The sequence below is a fragment of the Rhinolophus hipposideros genome, assembly GCF_964194185.1.
Source record: "Rhinolophus hipposideros genome assembly, chromosome: 12".
NCBI classification, from domain to species: domain Eukaryota; kingdom Metazoa; phylum Chordata; class Mammalia; order Chiroptera; family Rhinolophidae; genus Rhinolophus; species Rhinolophus hipposideros.
The window spans coordinates 19,045,893-19,073,176 of record NC_138058.1 but is presented as its reverse complement, the minus strand read 5'-3'; the positions used below and the strand labels follow the sequence as shown (position 1 = coordinate 19,073,176).

Sequence of the window (27,284 nt, the reverse complement as noted above, 5' to 3'; positions counted from 1 at the left end):
TGTGTATGGAGAGAGACAGAGAGAGACAGAGAGACAGAGAGAGAGAGACAGAGAGAGACAGATCGTGTTCTTTAGTATATATTTCCACTTACTTTATACTAAGTATATAGTACATTTTGAAATATTTCCATTTTTTATTCTTCCTGAATATAAATTTTACTGGCTTCAGAATGTTCTGTTCTAGAGATTCACCACTAACCTGTTCCCTGTTGTGAGGCATATGGATAGTTACCAGCTTTTCATGATTGTACCAGTGCTGCTGTAAGTACAACTTTGTGTGCATCTTCTGTACAAGTTTTGCAGTGTCTCCTAATGGGAATTTCTTTAGTCGGAATTGCTGGGTATAAGTGTGTTTTGTCTTTGGCACTTCTCCTTTCAGTCCTGACTTTCCCTGAGGGTTTCCGTTGTGGCTGTGCTGTACAAGGTTGCGGAGACCTCTGATGTGGTCCTCAGACCACTCGCTACCATTTCTTCCACCATCTACATGTACTCATCTTATGTCCAGTTGCCTTGAAGCTGCTTTATTCTTTGTGAGGAAGGCCTCGGGGGGGATAACCAGGCAGGGTTATCAGCTCTAGAAATATCAGTGTCAACCGTACTATCTTGTTGGCTACTGTATTTGTTATCCCTACTAATTATCACCATGCATTTAGCTCAAGCCTCCAAAAAGGTTCTTAAGAATTGAAAATCAGGACTCTTTACAGAATTTTAAAATCCTAAGAAAAAGACTGCCTATTCTATCCCCAATGACAATATTGACAGAAATTTAAAATAACAATCATAGTAATAACACAAATTCCAGTGTATCAGATTTGCATTATCTAACTGGACCTTAGGGAAAGGAATTTCCTTAGAAATTAATTTCAGAACACTCTTTTGATTGGGGGTGGGGAGAGTGCATAATTGCTTAATTGGTTTCTTGGTTCCAGTAGGATGTTCTTATTGATTTTCATTTGTTTTCTGTTTCACTTGATGGGGTAGGGGTGGTTGTGGGAAGAATTAAAAATCTATAAATCCACAGAATGTTAGACATTATGTTGTTAAAATGATTTTGTGTGTGAGAAAAACGAGGGTGGAAACGTTAAGGGACTTTTATGTGGTGAAATTCATGTCAAAGTCAAGCCTAAAGTTCTATCTTCAATATACCATCCACTACACAAAATTACATAAATTTAAATGTACACATTAAATTAAATTTAAAATTCCGTTCCTTAGTCCCTCTAGTCACACGTGGGACTAATGGCTGCCATATTGTTACAGAAATGTTATAGAACATTTCTGTTATCCTAGAAAATTCTAATGGACAGCTCTACTTTTTAACCTCCAACCTAATACTGATTCCTTTGTTCCACTGTATAGTCTATTGAAACATTTTCATAGCCACAGAGTGCCTTCCAAAGCAACCCCGCTTACTGTAACTTCATGTGCAAACTCTTTAAAAGCAATGCATTATAGTGTTCCAAAGACATATGCAGGTTTACTAAAGCATACTGTAATGTCACTTCTTTTAAATTATCTACACTGGATGATAATTACCACCTTAGGTCTTGTAATATACACGTCACTTAATTTTGCATTTTTCTTAAGCATGTCAGTTAGCACTTAACCATAAATAATAGAGTGCTTAGCTCATACATATCAATGAGAATCCCTGTTAGAAGTAAAAGATTGCTTACTTAATACCAAAGAGTATTGTTGAGAACATCAAATTCCTTGGCAGATGCTTGTTTCCACAAGAATTTATTTTCTTTTGCTTGTAACTAAAATAGCATCAGTTACATGTTGCTATTTAATGATATTGGAGAAGAAGGTTATAGCAAAATGATTTACAAATAGTAATTGCATTTCCCAGCTTACCTATTTCCATAAATGAGTCTAAAAAATTTAATCTGGATTTAGATGTCAGGCCTAACAATATCAATATCTGTATCTTCATCAGTCACACAAGAAGGTGTTTACTTTTGTCTCAGGTAAAAATGGATCAGAAGTCATTTCATGCACTAACATTCACATCTTTCTCAATTTGATTTTGACTTTACCCATTAACAAAAGAGATAATTGTCTAGAGGTTGTGATTTCAGTGACATGTATGTCCACCACTGTCCTCATTATTGATTGATGCCTGGAATTCTACTGCTAAAAGTTCTGCTTCTTTAACTTTCTTCCTATTAGAATGAAACTATCTCTGAGGTAGGGTAGTGTTATTAATAGGAGATGCTATTTCAGCTAGGACTTGAAGGACAAGTGTTGATTTTCTAAGTGGAAATTGGAAAAGAAGGACAGAGATACGATAAGAGCATCCGTATGGAAGAAAAACATGTGCAAAGATAAAGTGATATCATTGCAGAAAAGCATTTTTTTTCCATATGGATCCCAAGGTATGTAAAAGACAGCGTTAAAAATAAGTTAAAGAAATAACCAAAAGCCAGATGAAGATTAAGACGGGTCCTATGGCATCTGAATTTTAATTATAAATGGAAAAGACATAGGAATAGTTTTGGGCAGAATGCACCATAAAGGCTTTGTGCTTGTGGAAGGTTTCTCCAGCAACTATACGAAAGATAGATGGGAGAAGAGGGGCACGTGAAGAAGGGATGCCAGTTAGGAGTCTGTTGGTAAAACAAAGCCAGGGATTTCAAATGTCAGAACAAAGATGGTGGCAGTGGCATTGGGAATTGAAAACTGCACAGGAGGTCAGGAGACATTTAGACATTACCTAGCCTCCCCTTCTTTCCTTACTTCAGTATAAGCTTCAGAGTCCAGTCCCGAGGCCTTTCCCAAGCTTGAGAGAGAAAAATCGAGCACCCCTTCTCTGCCTACTATAGTTACATTGACCGCTGCTCCCACATCCTTTATTTAGCCCAGCAATTACACAATATTCCGTGTTATTACCCAACTTTTCTCCTTCATGTGTCTAATTTCCTTGGCTAATATGTAAGCTTCTAGAAGTCAGAGACTTCGTTTACCTTTTTTTATTGTCCTCCACGGACACACATAACAACTGAGATGAGAGGAGTCTGAGGTAGTGTTTCCTAAATATGACACGTCATCTGGGAGCTTGGGAAATAAAGATTCTTTGTTCCCAGCTATGAAGTAGTTCTAGGATGTGATTCAGATTTTTTTTTTTTCACTTTCAGCTGATTCTGATGGCCAGCCAGGAGTGTTAAACTTAGGCAAGATTTCTAATTCTGACTTTGATTTTGTCTGACTCTATGGTCTTAATCAAAGCCCTTCACTTTCTGTGTCTCAAATGCCCCCATTTGAGAAATTGTAGTACTGAAGTAGATGGCATCTGGGTCACATCAAGTCACAGGATTTGCTAGATGAGGTTGCTTCCTGGGTCACAACTAATTCCTCATCCTGGGATTAGAGTTTGTATTGCTTTTCCCTGAATGTATTGCCTTGCAGTCCCTCACGCTAATGTTCCCTGTTACTCTTTCCTGAGTGGGTCCTCTTGCTTGAGGATTCTCCGTGTGAGGGGGCTGGGTGGGCACACAATTAGAGAGAACGAATGGCTGATGCCGTCGCCCACAGGCAAGTGTGGTTGAGAGTCCTATGTGGAGCAGCAGATGGTGGTAGGTGGCTAAGGGTGTGTGTGGGGGGCTCTCTTCAGCAGCCTGTGGGCCAGCGTCAGCTGTGCCCCTGCCTCTTGCCAACTTTTCGCCTACAGAGCCTCCTTGATGCCTGCGCCATGCCTCAGGTGTGCTGCAAGCTTGGCGATTCGTTACACAATTTTGCTGTGCTCGCTTCTTTGATAGGGAGCTAGTCGGAATTTTCCAATGCTATCTGACAGCTAGGTCCTCCTCACTGCAAGCGCTATGGATAAAGAGTAATTGATGTCCTGTATTAAATAGATGATATAGATATACATATACATGTAACTTTTACTTGTTTTGCCTTCCTGACTGTACTTCATGGAGGAAGTTGCTTATGGGGCTGTCAGTGTTGAATTGGACTCAACGTAAACCAAGGAGTGAGCCACTCACCCAGAATGAGAGACCTTGGGGCCTTCCTTATCAGTGCCTGGATCCCATCACCTGCTCTCATAATGGAGCCAGCATCTCCCTAGTCCCTTCTGGATGTCCTGCCTCCTGAGCAGGAGCTCTCACCTGCAAGAGGGTTAAGCCCTAATGCCTCGAGGCATCCATAGGATGTAAGGAATTAACTTCGCTCTTATGAATCTAGAATGGTATTAGTTATGTACCATGCTGGGAGAATTGAGAAAGTCACTCAGATCCCTTTATGTGTTCTGAGGATCCACGGGAACTGGGCTAAGAAGGCCTCTGTCTGGCTCCCGAGGACCCTGAGGGACATCTGCTTAGGACATTATTCCCTGAGGCCTATAGCAAGGTTTCATTCACACCGATGGACTGGTCCTCTCAAGGGTCCCCTCTCCCTTCTCCCATCTCCCCTCTCCCCACATTTTCACTTCATCTTCCCAACATCCCTCCACAAGGTCTCAGATGATATACCATGTGGGGAGGGCACCACATGGTATGTTTACTAAATGCATTCAACTCTACAAATAGCATTCACAGAATAATGTAGATATAGCAGAGTGGAGAGCAGAGAAGAAACAGAGATGAAAAACTAAAAGATAAGAGAGTTGAGAATAAGAGAATAAGAGAGTTGAGAATCAGACTTGCTTTTACTGGCAGAGAGCAAAGCCTCAGACCCAATACATGACACACTTCCTAACTAACAGCCTAACCAGATGTTGCCTGGCAACACTCTCATTATGGAAGCAGTGCTGGGATCTGAGGCTGTAACTTCAGGTAAACAGATGATGCCCCGGCCCTCATGGAGCTAGCAGTCTAGTAGGGAAATGGATGGAATCAAATAGCCAGCCGGCTAAATTTGGAAATGAATCTATACTTTGAAGTGGCTTCAGTCTGCTCTGGAAAGCAGGACAGTAGGCCAGGGTCTGTGCAGAAGCTATAAGCCCACAGAGCCCAGGGTTTGTTTTTCTAGAAACTTCTACCACACCGAGAGTTGGAGTAGCAGCTACTGCCCGAAAGATTGTGCTCATGCCAGGCACAATTTTACCCATAGACTTGGGCCTCAAATGCAAGCACAGACTGGAACTTTTAAAGCAAGAGGGTTTGAGAAAAGTCATTCAGTTATAAAGCAAAATTATAACCTGAGCCGGGAATGCAGGTGGACTAGTGTGTCGAATGCTATCAGTTCTAAAAAGAGCTCTGCTTCCTTTGGTAGTGTTTTAACATGTGCAAACCTGTTCTACATCTATTTTTATTTCATTTGAAACCCATCTTCATTTCACAGGTGACAAAACCATGCTACAGAAAATTAAACCACTTACTAAAGTTCACAGACCCTAGTGTCCTCAGTTTTTCTCACTGATTCTCATTTAGGAGTAACCCTTTAATAAGGATCCAAATCTTCCATTTAGAGAAAAATGGGAAGAACATTAACATCAGAAAATCTAGAAAGACAAATCTAAGACAAAATTTGGTCTAATTTTTTACATGTACTCTACCACCTCCTATAGAACGGAAATTTACATTCTGAAGAATAATTCCATACGGCCCCGTAAGTCGTCGAACAAAGATTTCATTTAGTTCTTCAGTTCCATTAAGTGTATTGTAGTGTACTCTGAATCATTGGCGTGGGATTCATATGACAACTCTTAGGAGGCTAGAATATCACAATGGAAAGAAAAATCCATTTTTCAGCATTTTTGTATAAACCGGTGACAATTATACTAGTCCAATGCTAGAAACTGCTAAACACACCCAGAGGCAGCCCGATATTGGTAATGTCGAGGACTCCTTGACAAGTCTGCAACCCTTTCCGAAAAATTATGACTTTTCTAGAACATCTTTAAAGAAGCAAAGTGCACACAAGTGAGAAATCCACGTATTTCCAAGCAGTAGTGAGAGAAATAGCTATCTTCTGAAGACAGCAAGTAAGTGTTCATGCCTGCGACATAGAATAAAGGCTTAACAGATTGGATTATTTAGTTTGCTGTTAGAACTTGAATCTTTACATTAAAAGGCCCTGAATTTTAATTTCATTGCTCCTCCTACAATTCATGTATCCCTTGAGAAAGTGTCAGCATTGTTCTACATCATTCAGACAAAGCAATAAAGTCATGTTTCCATCAAACTCAAGTCCAGCAGATTTAACTATGGAGTTTCTACTTTGTTCAATATCAGAAATATGTTTATTTGTGTGGACTGTATAAACTGACAATTAAATGATCCTTCTACATTAAACTGAAATTCTGATGGACAATATTAGACAATATGGCACATATTGGTAGTTTTCTCACCCATTCTTGTTAATAGCAATTTATAATTAAGATATTTTAAAAAACTAAATTGCAGTGTTCTTTATAAATTGTTTCTTTATCAACTTGAAATCAAAAATTCCCCTAGAATTTTCACAGAATGCCATGAGCTTCATCTGTGTTGAACTTTCCAGCTATCAAGGCTTTCTGTTTGTTTTGTTTTGACCAACTTCGCAAGAATCCCTACCTAAGAAACCAGCAGTTGTAAACGAGAGGCTATAACTGGCGCCTGTAACACCGACTCTGGTTAGTCAAATCCAGGTGTGTTTATCTGGCGAATACAAATTGTACTTAAATGTGAAGATGTAGCCCTTCAGACAGGGAACATATATCATTTTTTTGCCATGAGCTCCACCAGTTCCCATCATTTCCCTTTGCCATTTCACTCATTGATGCTTCCTGTCCAGCTCCTAGCGACCGCTGAGTTTGGGATCCCTCCAATTTTTATTTTGGTAAGTCCAAGCTATACTCAGACTTGTGGTTGTCTTTGTTTTTAAAATTGCTTCTCAACATTCTGTACCTTAAAAACTGCCTAGAAAGATAGAAAAACAAAGACTTAGATATTTCTTCTGGTAATAGGAGGCTTTCTGGCCATTGGTAGAATACAGAGCTTAACCAACCATCACTCTTACTCCGGCAACGAACTGATCACTTTTTGTGTAACAGACTATGGACCTTTACAGCACGTAAAATAACTGGTTCAAACCCAAGCCACAGTCCTCCTTTGGTGAAGAAATATTTTGGACAGAGTTCAGTAAAACTTAAGCTGATGTCTTCATAGAGCCTTTGATGGTTTGCTCTGCGTTATGTGATGGTGTCTTCAAATGACTGTTTTTGAGTCTGACAAGAACTGACATACCAGAGACAGTACTGTACCTTTCTTGGGTAATATACTTTTCCACTTCAATAATGCCAGTCTTAGACAACTTGACATCACCTACCAGGTAAACAGGTTTGAGGCTTCAGAGGGAAGCTTCCTTACAAAAACAGAATTTGCAAAAAATCCAACACAGAGATCAAGTATGGAGGGGATATTTACATGGTTAAAGTTACTTCTACCAATCAAAGGATTTAGTAATTAAATGCTAGCCATCCTGGTATACTTAGATGATTGTTTATGAGACTTTAGCAGCATGAGACTTGGTGGGAGGGAGCAAGTGGAGGGTAAAAAAATGCGCTTGTAAGCTACTGCCAAGAAAACTTATCTTTGTAAATATAAAAATCCCCTCCCCCAGCAAAACACAAGATTGCATTTACATGTAATTTCTCAATCTCAATCTACCTATAATGTAAAGTGACTCTCTAATAGATATGGACTATTTTGCTGTCAGTGGAATGACAAAGATTTCAATATGATGGGAGGTTATAAATCTAGGAAAATGAGTTGATATCTAACAGCAAAAATGGGAGCCGTTCTCTACTCCCTCTTTGACCATGTAGGATTGAGAAATATAGCTGTGGAGTATCCGGTCGTGATGGGTATGTGTGTACATATTTACAAAGAGATTGGGAAATGTCCCCAGTTATTTACATCCAATAATGAGTGATGAGAAGAAGGGTCTTCCAATCACAAATTGTAAGACATTGGGCAAGTTTCTTTATCCTAAAAGTGTCACTTTTGCTTTTCCATAAAATGGAGACATGAGGAATAACCACCTTGGAGGGTTGTCTTGATGGTAAATAACGCAGATGTTTATAATAAACACTAAATAAATATCTGCGAGAAAATCCCATGTAAGGATCAAATTAAAACAAAAACAGGTTCAAGCCTTGCAGGGTCTCATCTGGCAAATGTTTCATATCAGACTGATCTGTAAGAGAGTCCTTTCGAGAATGTTCCTTGTCTTGTAGATGGAAGGCTGCCCCCTTTAGATTGGATTCCACTGTAATATGAATCACAGAGAACCAGTGGGGGTTGGGGCACAGACTTTCTGAAGTAGCATTAGTTACATCTTATCAGCAAGTAGTATGTTGATGTATAATTACTTATCATTACCACAATACATCATTTAAAAAAGTATTTCCCAACTGCTTCTTTTCCCCTTACAAATGTATTATTCATATCTATATAAATAACAGTTCACTGAATTCATTTAAAGAAATCCATTGATTCTAGTAAATTATTAGACACATGTAATTGTCACTCAGGCAATAATCTTGAAACGCCCCACTCAGGGTTTCTGGAAACTAACTTCGGGGATGATGGATGAATAAAAATACCATTCCATCTGTTAGCCAAACTGAATGCACCAAATAATTTGGAACTTAATTACAGAGTTGGCTACATTTTCAAAATGTGATTTCCAAAGGCTGAAAGTTTTATTTAAATCTCTCCATGTTTATTTCCTCCAAGGACCTTCAGTGATGGTTGCAAATTGCCGTTGTAAAGCACTGGCTGTTAAATACCCAAGGGTTAGGTAGGAGTGGATCCAGAGTCAATAGGGAAATGGCGAGCACTGTGATCTCCCTCTTCTCCCCTCACCCTTTCTTATCCCCTTCTTCAGTCCTGTTCTATCTGTGAACAATTCCACATATTTTCACTTACAAACAGAATGTCAGATACAATACAGGACACTCAGTTAAATTTCAATTTCAGGTAAATAGCAATTGTTTTTTAGCATAAGTGTGTCCCATGCAATACTTGAGACATACTTATACTAAAAAGAATTGATTCTTTATCTGAATTTCAAATTTAACTGGATGTTCTGTTTTTATATTTACTAAATCTGGCAACCCAACTATTTTGTCAAGATATTTATTTGGAAAATGTATTAGAGCTAATCTCTCTTAAGGTATAATTATTTTAATTCAAAGGTCCTAAAGACCAAATTCTTTAAGAGCTTCAAAAATGAATCTTTTGGTGGAACTTAGGGCATGTTTGAAAGGTGGATTAGACAGATATTTCAGTTGGGAAAGCTTTTCTATTTTATCTAAATTTAGAACATATACGCGGAAGGCATTGATTCTTTGCTCTCGCAAGCCTGGGAGAGGAAAAGAGGTAGGGGGAAGGGAATAAGAAATGCACCTGGAAGCTACTGCCAAGAAAAGTTCTCTTTGCAAAAATAAAAATCCCATCCCCCAAATAAATATTAACAGCGTGGATGGAGAGAGTAGAAGGTTAACTTGGCAACTCACGCTATTGGTTATTCAAGCCAAAATTTCTGAAATCATTCTTGACTCCTCTATTTCTCTCACATTCCAAATCCAATCCAGCAATAAATGTTGTCAACTCTACCTTCAAAATATAGCCAGAATCTGTCCACTTCCTACAACACCCACTGCTAACTTTGTCCAGGATTCCGTAATTTCTCACCTGAATTTTTGCAATAGCCTCCTGCTTTGGTCTCTCTCCGCTTCCACTATTGCCCTTTTCAGCTTACTTCCACATGGTATACTGATGATATTGTTGAAACCTGTTTGAGATGTCACTTCAAACCCTTCAGTGGCTTCCATTTTGCTCAGGGAAAGTCCTAACAGTTTCCTATAAGACTAGCCCCACACTCTTTCATTGTACCTCTCTGAGCTCAACTCCTACAATGCCCCCCACCCCCGTCACCCTTTTTTTGCCCCCTGGCTAGTTCTCTTCTGTATTAGACACCCCCACCCCCACACCAAGCTTCGGTTTGATTTGTTCCAAGCACCCCCCCCCACAGACATGCCTGGAGATCTGCTCCCTCAACTCCTTCAACGTCACAGTCACATGTCTCATTCACAGTAATTGCAACGTTCTTCTACACCCACATTCTTCTTTTCTTCATGGCATGTATCATCACCTATAGTTTATCTTTTCCTTGTTTATCTTATTATTGCATGCCTCTCCGCTAGAATGTAAGCTCTGTGAAGGTGTTAAATATTGTGTGCTGGTCTTGTTTGTTTTGGTTCTTGCCATCCTGGCACGTGGAAAGTGCTTCATACATATTTGTTGAATGAATGAATGGATCATTAACAGTTTTTAAGGAAACTGTTTTTCCTAGATACCTATCTGCAGATAACAGAATCGTGGGAGAAAGAAATATAGGGCTAGTATGTTCTGATGGCAGGGTCACATTCTGGAGAAGATTCAGAGCGTGGCAGCAAGACACAGAAAAGACCAAGACAATAAGGGGACAGCTGGATAGGCAGCTCAATACGAGGGCTTGGATGCCTGAGGAAGTACGATGTTAGGGACACTTTGCAATTTATCCAAGGACTCTCCTTTTGCAAAATCAGACTCCTGAAGTATCTGTTTGTCTCAAAACTATAAAAGTAATATTCTACATAAAAGTCTTCACTCTGGGGCTCCCATGTCACCACCTGGATGTCAGAAGACATTAAGATAATTGAAATGTCAGTCTTCTGGGGCTGGGGGGTCACTTCCTCATTGTTCTATGCCAACTAGTCTCCTGAGGGTCTTTTTGCCACTAACTCCTTTCCCAGACCCCTTACCACATTGCTTCCAGGAAGATCCTCCTAAATAAATCAAGCCATATGATTTTGACCTCACCCTGCTTGCCCATCCTTGTTTCCCTTCAGTGCTTCCTACAGGCTACCCACACCATGCCTCTGTTCGGTTTATGTGTTCTTTTCCCCACATTCTAAATGGCCTTCATTGCCTAGAGAAATTCTCACTTTTATTTTGTTTATTTATTATTATTATTTTTTTAAGGAGAGTGCAGCTCACAGTGGCCCATGTGGGGATCAAACCGGCAACCTTGGTGTTATTAACACTATGCTCTAACCAACTGAGCTAACCAGCCTCCCGAAAACTTCTTACTGTTAAAACAACTCATATTTCACTTTCTAAGTGATTAAAAAAAAAAAAATTCTCCTGAAAGCATTTATTGGTCTCTCCTCTAGGATTTTATAGTATTTTGCATATATCTCTGGCACAGCATGTACCTTATTGTATTATAATGATTTGTTGATATATCTGTGTCCCCCAGCAGATTGGGAGGACATCTTTGTATCCCGTGGCATATCGAAGGTGTAGGATAAATACATATTAAATGGATTATTTTGGCGTTCAGAGTTCAGAGAAACCTATTCTTGCTCCCGAGTAGATAGTTCTCTATAGCTACTGACTTTGCTTTTCTTGGTCCTTTATAAGAACCTCCCGCAAGTCAAACCCCCATGACCTTTTGATCACGTGCAGGTGTGTTGGTTGAACCCTGTCCCAAAGCTGGAAGGGACAAAAGGTTTTTCTAAGGGTGACCCTTTTGTTGGTGATACCAAAAGGCAAGATAATCATCGACCTTCTGCGTACTCTCAGGATTTGCCACATTGGTCAAACCACGTCATTACGTTGTGAGGCTTTGAGAGAAAGCATCCTTCATTTTAATTCTTTGCATGATTAAAGTCTTTCAATTACCATTCAATTTAATTAAATGGCTTTTATGATTTAATTTTAGTGAGGGGAAAAATGATCACTCATTAAAACGATGATTGAATGAAGATTTTTTTTTATTATTGCAGTAGATAACAGGAAAGAGCCTTTGAGATAAGTTTTGTAATAAAAAATCCTTCTAGTAGTCAGTAAAACGTGTTATCAGTAATGAAAAAGGAGTTGTTGATATTGTTTATTAATAAGTGATGAATTAGTGTGGAGCCTGACACCTCATTTACCCCAGTAACACTACCCAGGGAAATTATAGAGAATATTAGCCTGTCATTCTTTGCAAATTTTTTTCTTGAGAGCCTGAGAGACTGAGAGGGAGAGAGAGAGCAAGAGCAAGAACAAGAGAGGGAATGAATAAAGATGCATAACCTTTTAAAGTAAAAACTCTAAATTGTAGTTTAGTTAGTACTCCAGCAAAACTAATTGGTTAAAGAAAATACATGGTCTACATTATTGCATGTTGGAAAAAATATCAGAATTCATTTAATAACGTGTATTTTTTTCTTTTTCTAGATTAAGAATTGATATTTTAAGTTGTGTGTCATAACATTTTCCTCATTATGAATTTCATGAGATTTTTTTCCATTTTCATCAGTGACATCCTTTGGGATGCTAAAGACTAACTTGGTAATAAGGGAAACGAAAACAAGCAATTACTGTTCAGATTCTTTTTTAAAGAAAACTATTCTAAGTGTGTATATTTTTAATACAGCTTGTTGGATTTTTTTCCCCCTGATCCAGGAAGAGATAGTCTAATATAACGAAGAAATACTTAGTTATTTGGCTTTCAGTTCTGACATCAATTCTCTGACATTGAGTATTCTGCAATTCAATTCAGTTCGGGCACTACCTCAAGTTAGTGTAGTCCCCACAAGTTTAGAGCAAAGTCCTTTACAGGACAGCCTCTCTTCAGACACCAGCTGCAAGTGTCAGTCAAGAGGCTGGAGAGAAGAGGACTTGAGATTGATTTCAATCATGTGGCTTATGATCTAATCAATGGTGTTTCTGTAATAAAATACCAATAAACACTCTGGGCATCAAGAGCTTCCCGGTTGGTCACACACTGTTGTGGGTGAGCGATGTGCCCAGACTCCAAAAAGGAGGCATGGAAGCTCAGTGTCTTACCTCTCCCTGACCTTGTCCTACGCATTTCCTCCATGTGCTTGTTCCTGAGGTGTTTCCTTTATAATAAAACTCTAACCTGAAGTACAGTACTAACAGTGAATTCCATGAGCTTTTCCAGCAAATCATTAAACAGGTTAAACCAACCAAATAGCCGTGCCAGCATTCTTCAGACCCCATGGTTCTGAGATTCTGTCATTGAAATTGTCTTTCTGGTTTGGGTGGTGCTTAAGACAGTCTCTGGTGACATCAGAGAGATTGGGATTTGAAATGCTGCCTGCCGTTTACCCGATGTGTAAGTGAGTTCACCTCTTTGAACCTCAGTTTCCTCCTCTACAAGGTGGGGATACTAATAACTCCCTCAGAGATAATGAAAATTAATATGAAATGAGACTGCACCCCAAATAGAATATTTAGCTTATATGATCTATTATTGGGATACTGTATCTATTAACATTTCCTATTTAAAAACACCTTAAATTTAATAGCTTACAATAAAAGCCAATTTATTAGCTCTTTGTTCTGTGTGCTGACAACTTGGGCTGGGCTCAGCTTGACGGTATGCTCACTCATGTGTTTGCCATGTGTGTCTGCTGGTTGGCTGGCTACAGGCTATGGTACTGGCCAGATGTCCTCGTCATCCATCAGGCCAGCCTGGGTACATCACATAGTGGGGGTCTCAGGGTTCCCAGGAACAGCAAAAGGGCATGGCCTGTTGTGCAAGTACTTGCTTAGTCTCCATTTGTGTCATGTTTGCTACTGTCCCATTGACCAAAGAAAGTTCAGGATTGGTGTGAACAGCAACATCAAAAGTCATTGGATACAGCGAAGGGAAAGGATTATGACTAATTTTGTAATCTACCTCAGACTAAAGTCCTCTTTGTAAAGTGTTTTAAAGGCAGTAATGAAGGATAGATTACTCTGTTGGAGGCTGAATTTGTATTTATCTCCATGCACATTAATGACTTTGTACTTTAATATGTGTGTGTGTGTGAGAGAGAGAGAGAGACAGAGAGAGAGAGAGAGAGAGAGAGAAAGGAAGGAGATGGAAAATTGATAGACAACTATAATGCCAACCTGGAGAAAAGATCACTGAGTCACATGGCCTTGGTTTCATGCCCCATCTGTGCAAGAGGAACAGAGGAAGGCCTCCAGCTCAGGCCTGCCCACCTCTACAGCACGCTATGCCTGGGTGTGTAATGGAGATCGAAGGTACCAGACTTGTCCCAGAGGGTTATAATTCTTTCATTTGTCTCTTTATTCTGCAAATATGGGTTGAGCACTCTCTTGAGGAAGTACTGGCTTGAATGTAGCACCTAGTGTTGACAGCGCTACTTTTTCTCCCCATGATCATTTTGCGTATATGGGCTTCAGCTTTCTCATCTGTTTAATAAGGTTGTTATATTTAGTGATTTGAAGGTATCTTTAAGCTGTGATATGTACAATTTTACAGTTCCTTTACTATTTCTTTTTTTCCCTTTTAAAGCATACACATATTTTGTTCTGGCTCTTCAGCTCCCAGCTCATTGCTTTGATGGCACCCATGGATGAGTGGAATGGAATACTGACAGGAAAGAAAAATTGGATCAATAGAGTCTATTTCTGTGATTATGGAATTTTTCATGGTCCCTTACATCCTATCACATAAGGATCCTGTACATTTCCTTGTCCAAGTGTGACACAGTGGTCAGTACACTGAGATTTCTTGATGAAAATGGGAGCTTCTTCCACCTTAAGGTAGGAATCGAGCTTCCCTGTGTGTAAAACTTATACCTGTTTTATAATGAAGACTACGTCAGATTTGGAATAGGAAGAATGACATTTGCTGTGGGATGTTAGGCACGGACTCACTCTCTCTGAATCTCAGTTTTCCCATCAGTTCTACAATACCTACCTAAGTATTGTTTTTATAAGGAGTAAATCACATAAGCTTCTATAAATGCTAATGTCAGGGCCTGTCTCCTTATATGACTTCAAACAATCTGTGTTTCCTTTCCTTTCCTTTCTGTAGGGACCCACCTTCTTGCTGAGCTAGTCCAATGGGATCATGTGTGCAAGCTGTAGCACTTGTAACTAACTCTACAGTACCAAACAAAAAACGGGTTATGATCACAAGTTCCATCCCATGCTCCAGGACCTGGGAAGTACCAGAAGGTTTTCATTGCTCAGAGGTACCCAGCTGTGTTAGAGGCAGTACTGAGGATGGATTCAGGTCTTTGTCTCCAATCTAGTTTTATCCAGTGCTACTGTCTGCTCACTAGTCCACCCACTGCCCTGGAGAATTCAACACATAAATGGGGTTACACATATAACCTCAAGTTCTGGAGCCTCGGATAATACAACAAAAACTTAAGCTCCTATCCTTGATTTGAGTCATACAGGGAAGCATACATTTCAATAAACTATTTCAGTGCAGTGCTACTTAGCATGCCAGTGGGGTGCCTAGCCTTGGGGTTTGTATTATTTTCTGCAGACCCACCCCACCCCTTTCTTTTATGTTTTACCTCTTAAAACAGAGAGCAAAATTTCATTGGTGAAGGACTCTCAAATATCTCTAAAAGGCATTCGGTGAACATGAAGTCTTGCTTATTTCCTTTGGTGAGTGGATTTTCCCCCTTGAAAGGTTTCTTTTGGAAATGCTACACGGAAGCACCATCATTCCTCTTTGCCTTCTCAAGAGAGTCATAAAATGCTATTGGCTATTACCTGAAATGCTGCCTCTTGGCTCCATTGATCCCCAGGGTGACCAGAGATTAATTATACATGAGTTATATTCAGAAACATTCCTGGGTACTCGCTCAGGGTGTGCATTGTGAAGACAGTGCATCGTCAAGGCCCAGATCTGGTCTATGAGCTCTTCGGAAACTGAAAGACTAAGTCCATCCAGCTTGCTTGGTGTGAGACTATTTAGTGATTTGCTTCTGGAGAAGGCATTGCAGCTCAGAAAGGGCAACTTCTGATTCGGTGGGAATCTATGTGATCTTTCAGATCAGTCTTTGGGGATATGAAGGATGAGAGAGAGATGGGAATGAGCATCTCACGAATGGCTGTATTCTGAAATACACAAGTTAGCTTTAAGCAGGACTGAGAGTAAGGACTCTAGTGACTGAAATGTGTCATTAAATCATTTGAAGAAGTTATTGTCTAAGGAGTATATATTAGTGTCTGTGAGTATAAAGAATCAAAGGGCAAATAATGAGATAGACCTTACCCATGAGACCTACATATAGAGGGAGTAACCTCACAAATGCAACCCCAGAGGTAGAACTTGCAAACATTTGAATTGAGTTTGCAATGACTATGGTTTGATACGCTAGGGAAGTAACCATTTCATGGCATGGCTTCAGTGGGAAGATATTTCATGAGATACAGCAGATGATGACAAGTTGTACATACGTCCCCCTGACCCCTACTGCAGCTGGGGGCAGCGGGGAAGTGTGTGTTTACGAAGTATGTAGGAAGAGCTGGAGAAACAGGGAGAAGGATATTTTCCCAGCCACTGCATATGCTGAACATTCACTGGGAAGAAAAGACAGAGGAAGGGAGGGGAGGGGAAAGGGAAGGCATGGAAGGTAAGAAAGAAAGAGAAGGGGAGAAGAGGGAGAGAAGGAGGGAAGGGAAGGGGGCAGGTTAGTGATAATTATTGAGTGATTAATTGTAGGCCTCATGCCAGGGATTTGCACTTACATTATCTCAATTTCCCTCACCATGGCACGATTAATGTGAGTGGAATAATCTTATGACAACACAGTGGAAAGGATCCTGCCTGTCGGCTTCAATGGCAGTTACTGCAGGGGGCATTGTAAATTCAGGGGCACTGCCCATGTTCTTATTAGATGATTTTAGTGTCTTAATAAAGACTTCTATTTTTTTTCAGATGATGGAGAATTAACAGTTGAGTTAAAATAGCAAGTTCTCTTATGGGGGAGTTAAGGAGGCCTAACTCTAGATAGTACAATACTGCCAGGTCTTACTCTCTCCTTCAAAGGTAAAAATAGCCCCTTCCCCAGGCCACCCAGTCTCAGTGTGGACAGTCAAGGAATTAGGCTGATAATTGCAAAGGTGTTGGCAATAGTTTTCAGCTCCGATCCCTATCCAGAGGGGTTCCTTCAGCCTCTCCTTTCCCGTGATTGAGCCTGAGCAGTACAGAAGCGGTGGCCATTCCTCCCTCCACTCTGCTACTCCATGATCCTAATCAATTTCCTCTCTGGTGCTCAGCTCCTCTTTAGTGCAGTTGCATTTTCAATGTTTGGCCTTTCCACTGTTGTGACGCCATTCCTTTCATCATCTCTGACTTTCAATCATATTCTTCTCACCATCCCTGAAAATCCCTCGGAATCCTCACAGAACCAGAGGAGGATTCAGCCCTGCCCCCCCGAGATTGTTTTCTCTAGCTCCTTAATAGTTTAGCCTTATAGTTTTGCTTTTTAATCTCTCACACCTCTACCCCATTCCATCTAGAATCTTGTTAAGATGCTTATGGTTGCAAGTAATAGAATCGCTCACTTTCCAATGACTTGAAAAAATAGTTGTTTATTATCTCACATAGCGGTAGGTCTAGAGATGGATGTCCCAGGCAAGACTCTGGGTCACTGTAGTGTCATCAGAGACCCAATCTCGTTCCATTTCTCCCAGCATTGTTACCTCAGCTAACCTTGTGCTTTTTCATTCAGGATGGCTGTTCATGGCCCAAAATGGAGGGGCGTTTCCTTCTACACATTGGTATTTTTTCTAAGAATAAAATATTACTAAGAAGTTCCCCAGCATATTTTTTCCCCAGCACTTTTGCATATTGTCTGTGTACAAATGTCAGTGTAGGGACCCAGTCATCAGTCCCTATATTTTACCTTAGTGGGCCCACTGAGTACTCAGGCAAATAGATCAAACTCAGACAAGACAGGAGTCCCAATGGGAATGCAAATCAGGGTCTCCTTAAGGATGTTTATCATACACTCAAAGTTTGATGTGGAATTAAATAGCCTCCTGATTGATGGCCCTCCAAACACAAATTTATAAAGAATACCAGTAACATTGTAGCCACTCTGTGTGCCTGATATTATATAGGCATGGCTAATGTGATAAAAGTCAATGTGATGGGTATACAATTTACTTCACAACAAGAGTACAAATATTTCACTTGCTTTTTGTTTTCTTATAAAATTGCATGTAATCTACTTGAAGCTTTCTTATCACCAGGGAAATCAACTTTCAGTCACTGTAAGGATTCTCGTACCAGACCAAATCCTTTTGATTGTGCAGTAGTCCTGGAGGCCTTGTATAGGTCCAGAACGCTCAGGAACGATGCTCTGATCTTCAGGCGATATGATTACCACCTACCTGATCATTGTCTATGTCACATAGTCCCTTCAAGGCAGCCAGAACTGCTGTTTCGTGACATGTTTGGTTACTACTGGAGTCTTTTCTGAGGATGGACCCACAGGTGCCCATGAGCTAGCCTCTTGTGGAGCCCCCTCGTAGCCATTCCCACGTAAGATCCTGCCACCTCTGCAGATGGCCGCTGATTGCAAGCATGTTACTCTTCCAACCTCAAAAGATATTCTCAAAAGCTTCTTTCTGCTCTGGATGTTCCAGTGACTGCCTTCAGACACTTCCTTTTACTTAATAATGATTCTGTGAAATCTCCCCTTAGGAGACCTTAGGGAACACTTCTCTGGACTATATTCTCCTTCTAATGATGAAAATAGAGGAAGAATATAAGAAAGGTTAGTTGTTTTCACACTAGCTATCCCGTTATAAATAGGATACATTTTGTATTGAAATGGAACACAATTAGATTCTAGATTGTCTTGCTGATTAAGGATCCACTTATAACAAATCAAATCATGACAGGCTATCGAACACCTCGCCAGTGCATTTGGCCAGCGCTTCCCTTTCACTTGCCTGCATGGAGTCACTGGCCTGCCTCCACGCTGCTTCACATTATAGATTGTTCTCTTGAGAGGCCCCTTCCTTCCATTCTGCCTGTCAGAATCTATCCACCTAGTGATACCCAGTGTACAGACCATTTTCTTTATCAAGCTGTCTTCTTCCTCACACCATTCCCTGAATAAAAAGCAAACAAACCGACACACAAAGAATCCCTCTCTTTTTGCTCTGTCCTCGGAGGACTTTGGTACACCTGGGTTACATATGCATTCTTTTCCACCTTTGGTTGTCATCCTATGTGTGGACATTGTACCTGTCTTATTGTTCTGCAATCCCTTCGAGAGCAGGACCATATCATGCTCTATTTGCTTCATTGATGGCGCCTAGAAACTAACTGAACGGAGTTGATGCAAATGAGTTGAGCCTGACAATGTGTAGTATATAATGGGACACAAAACATATGCCTGGTACGTAAGTAAATTATTAATATAGACAATGAAAAGAAGATATCCTGGGGCAGTCCAGACTGGCAAACTTGGGTGCTAAGGGCAATACATGCTCTAATGCCTGCCGCTGGTGAGAGGAAGGACCACGGTGAGCCTAAATCATCAGGAAAGGTGGCATAGATGTTTTTTAGAACTTGAACTGGATGTCGTATTGCCATGAACATGTGAATGAGTAGAAAGGAAAGGAGAAGACAGAGAAGGCATGGGGATAGGGAGGTAGATAGAAATGAGTTCAGCCTCTGTGGGTTGGTTCAGACACACCAGGAAGACCCCCAATGGTGCCTTATGTTTTCATCAAACCTTACAACTTAGAAAGTGCTGTTGCACACATTGTTGTATGTGATTCCAATCTAATGAGGTCCAGAAACTAAGTTCTACTCCATTGCAAACAGCATTGCAAAGGAGACTCAGTGTGTATACAGCCAAACATGCTTCAGTGGGAATAGATCTGTGTGTACCAAAAGAAATGAGGAGGAAGAGGACGATACTGATGATGATGATGACAGATTCCTAGAGTCCTAAAGGCTGAGGATAAAGCAAACACAACACCAAGAAGAGCACACCATTTACCTCATGGTGTGTGTTCCACTCACACCTCTGCTGTGGTGTAAATGCAATGAGTGTTAACCAGGCCTAAGCTCAGTGCACTGTAAAGCACTGCATTTACTCAGTGTCCACCCCCCCTGGTAACAACGCTGTGTGCACTTAGGAAAGTATTTTCTTAGTTAATGACAAATTTGCTTTCTCACCATTATCTTCTCCTGATATCCAAACCTCCTCCCCCACCAAGCCTGTTCAGGTCAGAAACCTCAAAGTGCATGTCCAGGCTTTCACCCGGATTGCTCCCCAGGGTCTCAGTGAGTGTCCCAAGTGGTGGGGATTTACCTGAAGGTGAGATGAAGTGTTGAAACCCCATGGCCACCTTGGCACAGGGATTGAAAGCCTCTTAGCAATCACCACAAATTTATCTTTGCTGTTGGAAAATTGCTTTGGGAAATGATGTGGATCAGAGAAGCAAATTTTCTGTCAAGATAAACATCAGTAGTGAGCAAAGCAAAATTTAGGGGGTGGGGGGAGAGATCCGTAGGTGTTCATCTCATTTTTATTAGCACCCTTTAATATTTGCCACAATCTTACTTTGTGAACCAAACTGTCAGTAGAAGCATTGAACTACAGAGAAGATTCAGGAATTTCTCTAGAGAGGATACTTTGAGTATCATTTTACAAATCGAAGTTGTCAATAACAGATGTGCTTCAAAGAGCTGTCAGTTTTTTTTTAAAAATTAAGGTGAAACATAAAATCCCTAAAAGCCCGCCACACAGATACCAGGAATCTACTGCCTCTGAACTGGCCCAGATTTTTCAGTGTGTTTCCAGAAATTGCTGTTATACAGTCTGCACAGACGGTGGAGTGCTTGGACTAGCATGGGAGGGAGGAAGCTTGGCAGGGCACCAGCTCAGAGCACGATTCTTCTTTTCCCCCGAAAAGCTGAGCCTGGTAAAAAATAAAAACACAAACAGACCCTTTCCCTCTTTCCCATCTGCTTTCATCCCAGTTCTTTGGGGTTGGTATCCCTGGGTAAGCCGGTAGAGCCCAGCAGGCTGCTGGCTGCTGAACGTGTTACTGGATTTTGCTGCAGTTCAGGGCTGCTTCTCCGTGGGGTCCAAGCACACTGAGTGTCGTCGGCTGACAGATACGGGACCACTGCAGTACCATATGCACGAGGGCTCCGAAAAGCAACCTGTGTGCTTTTGGTGGCAGTGATATGCTGTAAGAAGGGATTATAATTGAATGAAGGTTGACTTCTGCCCCCACCTTCTTCCAGAAGTCTCAGTTTAAGCTCTCAGGAAATCTGTCAGTTATATGCTGCCGGGGAAGAGGCATGCTCACAGAAAGAGGACTGGGGGTTGAATCTGTAGACAGATCTGAGACTAAACCTTATATTGAGAAAACACTAAAAAAAAAGACAATCATCTGAGGCATGTCTTGGAGCACCCCTGTGAAGGGATCTTTGTAACCCTTTTAACAGAGTATTTTAGCTGACTTTGACTAAAAAGGAAGGGGCTGCCTTGTTTTCTTCCCACTTAATATAGTTGTTAATCTATACCTCCGCTTTCCCCTCTATGGAGATACTTTTTATATTGAAATGTAATATTCTCTTTAACTTCTTTTAGCCACTTTTCAGAATCTATATCTAGAAACTAGTTGTTTCTAATGCCTTTCAATTCCCCCCTAGTCTATTTATATAAACACAATGTGTTATACGTTGGCTACAGGGTGGGAACTCACGTGACTTGAGAATTTCCTGTCTGCTAGCACTGTGGCCAACTCAACACACATGATCTCCGATAATCTTCCCAAGAACCTGCATGGCTGACATCCGATATGTCCATTTTAAAGATGTGGCCAAGGTTCATGGATGACCTGCCTAAAGGCCATTCAGCACACTTGGATCAGACTCTGGGCTACATGATAAGGGACAAAGTCAAGTGAACGGAAGACCCTTCCTCCAAGGAGCAAACAGTTTAGTTGTCTCCCTGCTACATAGACTATCAACAGAGGAGTCATGAGGGACTTAATTCATAGCAGTGACTAACAGCAGGAATTTCAGCCCTGTGGAGGAGAGTTTGAAGCACGTGGCCCTCTGAAGTCGCACTGTGTGGGTGGCAACCCACAGTCCTCCGTCCAATGCTTAAATCTTTGCGCACCTCACAGCTTTGGAAGTTGTCACTTACATTTTCTTGTTTGATCCATACCAGATCCTTGTGAAACAGGCTGAACAAGGATTCTTTCTGAATTTTATAGACAAGGGAATTGAGGGCCAGAAAGGTGGTGTTTTATCTAAGTGAGTAAATGGCAGGGCCAGGTCTGGGCTCTGTCTCTTACCTCCATACCCAATAGATGTTTTTTTCTAATACAGCACGTCGCCTCCAAATAAATCCACCTCTGGGAGGTGTTGAGTGCAGGGGGGGGGGCTGATAAAACGAAGTTCCCCAAATGAAAGTTGGCTTTTCAAATAATCTCTGAATTGCAGTTTTCAATATCGAAGAACTTGGACCTCTTTTCTCCTTCTCAAAGTCTTGGTGACCTGCCATGGTGCTTTAACTTTTTGCTATCATCTCTTTCCCATGTGAATCGTTGTCTATTTCAGTGTTTCTCAAACATTTTTATTTTCATTATCTCCCCCAAAGAAGTGTTTTTAGACATATTTCCCAATTGCCCCCTCACTCTGAAATTTTATTGCCACAGGTATATTGTATATCTGTTTATATACAATATTATTCTGTGTTTGACTGTGCTTTGTACATACAACAAGATTTTTTTGGCCCCATCAAGAACCAGTTTTTACTGTCTTGGTTCAATATTGCCCCCATTGAGAGTGCATAGTGTAACTTGTAACTATGAATTCAGTAGCAATGTTTTTAAAAGAAGAAGGCGGAGGAGGAGGAAGAGAAGAAGGAGGAAAGAAAGGGAGGGATGGAGGTAGGAAAGGAAGAGAGAAAACAAACAACAAACCCACAATAAAACAAATTAACAAAGACACAAAACACTAAACTGATGGGTGTCCTCAATCTCCCAATAGCTACAGATTTCCCTGGTAGTATGCTTCATGAGTTGGGGTTTCACGTTGACCAAAGTACACCCATTATGTCTGTGCAAAGCTGGACACATGCTCTAATCATGCTGTGAGTGAATCCCAAGGAACAGGCCATGGCTTGGAACAGACTCACCTTTCAGTATCTAATTTTCTAGGTACAATTGGTTTGTTCCCTCCGACCAAACATAGTCTCTGTTTATGATGCTGGTTAGGTCTCTAAGGAGGGTGGAATCTTTCCTTCGAGGAACTTGGATGAATTCATAACTTTACCTGTTGATAAGCAACAGAAAGGAGAATGTATTGGGAATTACTCCTACTTTCCTCTCCCTCTTTTAACTCCACACCTTGCCTTCCAAATCGGACAACTAGAAGGAAAGCGAGAAATCGCTACTACAGTCAAGAAAAAAAAGGTCTGGACTTGTGGAGCGGACTTGTCCGAGAGCCAGTGACAAATCAGCGGCAAAGAGGGAACTCAGATTCTGCCTCTGGATACTGGGCCCTTTTCCCAGGAGAGAGAGTCCACCTCAGATGTGTTCTCCGTTTGTCTCTTTGCTTGCATAGCATCAAACTGGGGCTGTTAGTGCACAGAGAAAGCACGCCTTGAAATAAATGCCAGCAAATGTGTTCCAGTTGACGATGTTTGCTTAGTGTCGGGGGGGGGGGGGGGGGGTAGGAGCAGTGTGATTTAATATTGCTGATATTAAATAAGAGCTTGGGAGCTGGGTAACAATCACAACCTGTGTAGTAGCTTTCCACCCTCAGGAATTAACTGCAGATAGCAAATAGCTCAGATGTGGAAATGAGTTTTGCCATCTCACCGAAGACCCATGTGAACAATGCCTCCTTGATCTGGCCACCAGGTTTCGGTTCCTGTGGTAACTGAGAGATGGTGTCAAACCTGCCTGGGTGCACAGATATGTGTGCAAAGGCACACAAGTGTGTTCCAGAAGTGGGGTACGTTCACAGGGGCTGCCTGACCTCAGTGGAAGCCAAACCAAGGAAGAACCAGAACAAAGTCAAACATGAGTAGAGAGGCCAAGGCCCGAGCCAGTTGCAAAGCTATGAAGGAAGCTACATGTGCGTTTGGTACCTCCAGACTCCATTCTGCTTCCTTCACTTCTCCTTTTAGACCCAATGGTTCGGAAACTCAGATTTATCACAGAAGAAAAAGAGGGTAGCATGGCTTTGAAGTACAACAGCTCTGTTCTACTCAACCCTTCCCCGGCTGTGTGACCTTGTTTTTGTTTTTTTTTTTTTTTCTTTTTTAAATTTTTTATTAAAAAGGAAAAGAAGAAAACCACTTATGTAATACCTACCATGAGCCAGGCGCTGTTCAAAGCACTTTACACATAATAACTCATTTAATTCTCTATAATAACTTAATTTCATAACAATCCTATCTCCATTGCAATCAATGAAGGAACTGAGGACCAGTTGACCTTAAGGTTTAGTAACTTGCCAAATTCACTCAGCCAGAATTTGAACCCAAGCTTGGTGTCTCCAGAGTCAATGTTTGACACTCTTTACTCTGGTCAGTGACTGGAACGTGACCTTGGGAAAGTCACTGAACCTTCCCAAACCTCAGTTTAACCTATCTGTAAGATGAGGATATGAATACTTGTCTGGAGAAGGAGAGATGAAGGTTTGTTGCAGGGTTTAACTGGGAAAACGTTAAGGATTCAGCAGGTTGCCAGGCACCTAATAAGTACAATGTATAATAAACAACCGCCTGGAGGGCAGTTGCCTTCCATAAATGGATCAGGAAGAAGGGGTGGCCTCTTCTGCACACGCTCATCGTGAATCTAGTGAGCCTAGACTCAGCCCAGTCCTCTGGCGAATGCCTCACCTTCAGGTTAAATTGTCCTATTTTTCATTCAACACATATTTACTTAATCTCTGAAGAAGAAATGTTGTGCTACTTTGACTGACAGATGTGTAGTTAGGACTGAAGAATCTGAGGGGTATGTTACCTTTCATTATATTCCAGTTGCAGTGTGCTTTCTCCTCTTCCCTAGTGTGTTTTTCTTTTTCTTTTTGTACCTTTATGATTTTCAAAATAGTGTCCAAAAAATGATCAATATGAGAAATTCAGATAAAATGATCTAGACAGCAAGCAAAGGACGAGACTGAATTCCAAGAAGGACCATTATTTTTAGAATAAAACACACACACACACACACACACTCACACACACACAGAAAGAGAGAGAGACTCAGTTGCAGGGAAATATAGATTTCACCACAAATGCAATCACTGTGGAACAACGACAGTGAGACCAAATCACAGAGCGCTTGGTTGTTCTGCAGCTGAGGGACAGATGACAGGATTGTCGTGGCCAGCTGAAGGCAGATTGCAGCATTGTTCTATTAATTGTGTATAACTTGGCTCTTCCAGACCTTTCTGTGGCAGACCAATCCAGCTCTCACTTGCCACCTTCTTCTCACTTTTAGCCAAGGCTACCTACAGTATCTCTGAGATAGAGGTCTCTACCACACATAGTTTGCAATATTGAGAATTCTTAATTGAAGATAAACATAAACATACTGATGATGGACACTGGATAATGCAGGATTTTTAAAGAGGACCCTTGTTGAAGGAGATACGATACACTAGAAGATTCAATCTTTATCCTTACTCTATATTATAAACCCTATAAACGGTCGGCAGATCTGGTCTCATACATGAGCAATGGCCTGTGTTGTTTCATTTAAGGGGTACAAGGATGGACCTCCTGTCCAACTGTACATCACCCAGCTGTTTCAGTACCTGAAATTCTAACATTGGCACAATTTCTTTAGGTTATTTCTCTCAGAGATCCTTTTAGAAACTGCAAAAATCTATGGACAGAATTGTTATCACCATCCATCCATCAATTTTCTACTAGGATTCAGTTTTTGCATTCTTGAAAGAGTTGCTGGCAAAATAATCCATGGCAGTGGGCTGAGCAGAAAGGGAACATTTGAGTGTTAGGGGTATTTGGAAAGAGTCGGCATCTTTTTGGCTGTCTCTGAGACATCAGAGGCTGCTGTGGCAAAGAAAAGAAACTCAGGCATGGGGTGGGGGTGGGGTTGCGGGTGGGGGCACAAGAACATTGGTTCAATGTATTCTCCAGGATGCCTCATGGAAGACTTACTGACTTTAGCACTTTGAGCAGGGACAACCAGCCCTGTGTCATAATGACACAACAAATCAGAGGAGGAAAAGGAAGTGGTGGAGGGGGAAGAATACCGAATTTAGAAGAGGCAGTTCTGGGTCCAGACCTGGCAATAGCATTGACCTTGAGCAAGCTACTTAATGTCTTCCAATGTAAGACTTCCTGTCTTAAAAAAAAATAAAAATAAATAAAAATAAAAAAGGTCAAGTCTGTATCTGCCTTGTGAGACTGTTGGGAGAATTACAATAAATAAAATGATTAATTGTAAATAGCACTTTGTAAAGTGTAGAGTGCTCAGAAACAATTTCCAAGCACATCTATGCTTGCATATCTGTCTCACAGTATCAGGTGGAGTCAAAGGGGGTCTTGCTCACTCAATGCTAACCTGGTCCCACCCAACCCCCAGCCGCCATGTATTTTTAAAAAGCTGCAGTCAGACTTGTGGCTCTCATAGACTGCTGAGCTGTGCACACTGCGATTCTTGTGGCCCAGTGCTTCTCAACCTTGGCTGAACTTTGGAATCACCTGGGAAGCTTTAAAATATCTCTTTGCCAAAGCCACATCCAGATCAATTAAATCAGAATCTCTTAGGGAGGGACCCAGACAGCAGTATTTATTAAAGCTCCCAAGGGGTTCCAGTGCACAGCCAGGGTTGAGAAGCATTCTCCCAGCTAAGCAAGAGAAAGAAGGAGGCAGCTAGACAATGGATTATTTTTTCTCATAATGTAGGGGAGAAAATGACTTTCCAACATCACATTGAGAAGAAGTAAATAGCCAACCTGTTAGACCAGAATAAAGAGAGAAATGACTAAAAGGGTGGAGGAGTCGAGTTGGTGTATTACAGCTACTTTTGATGATTATTTGAGCAATATAAAGCATGAATCTCGAAACTCCCTCTCTTGCTCTTTCTCTTTTTTTCTCTCTTCCCCTTACCCACCTCCTCCCACATTGCTTTTTTGTTCCCCAATATCTCCCCCTCTTTCCTCTCCTCTCCCCTCTTCTCGTTTTACAGAAGGGCTCTGAACTCATATCACACTAGTTGTAGCCACTTACTCACAAGGTAGTAAGTTATTTTTGGAGTCCTGTGCACGCATTTTTCTGTACATCTTCTCTGCCCCCACCCCCACCCCAGTGGCATTCATCAGCTTGTTTTTTCACTGTTCCTCCTTCATAGCCCATCCCTACGTCTGCGGTCTCACATGTGGGTGAGTGTGAGCGAGTGTATCCTCTCTAGGATTTTCTTTCATCTCTTCCTGCACATTCTAAAAGCCCTATTTTCTCACCCACACATGCCCGCACTTTCTTATCTCTTCCCCAGCATGCCTACCTCTTC

The 27,284-nt window shown here is 41.1% G+C and overlaps 1 protein-coding gene across 4 annotated transcripts in view; it reads left to right on the top strand.

The window, feature by feature from the left end:
- The window catches only part of CTNNA2 (catenin alpha 2), a 1,066,300-nt gene that overhangs the window by 677,355 nt on the left and 361,661 nt on the right, over positions 1–27,284 (top strand). The gene's annotated exons all lie outside the window — the stretch shown is intronic.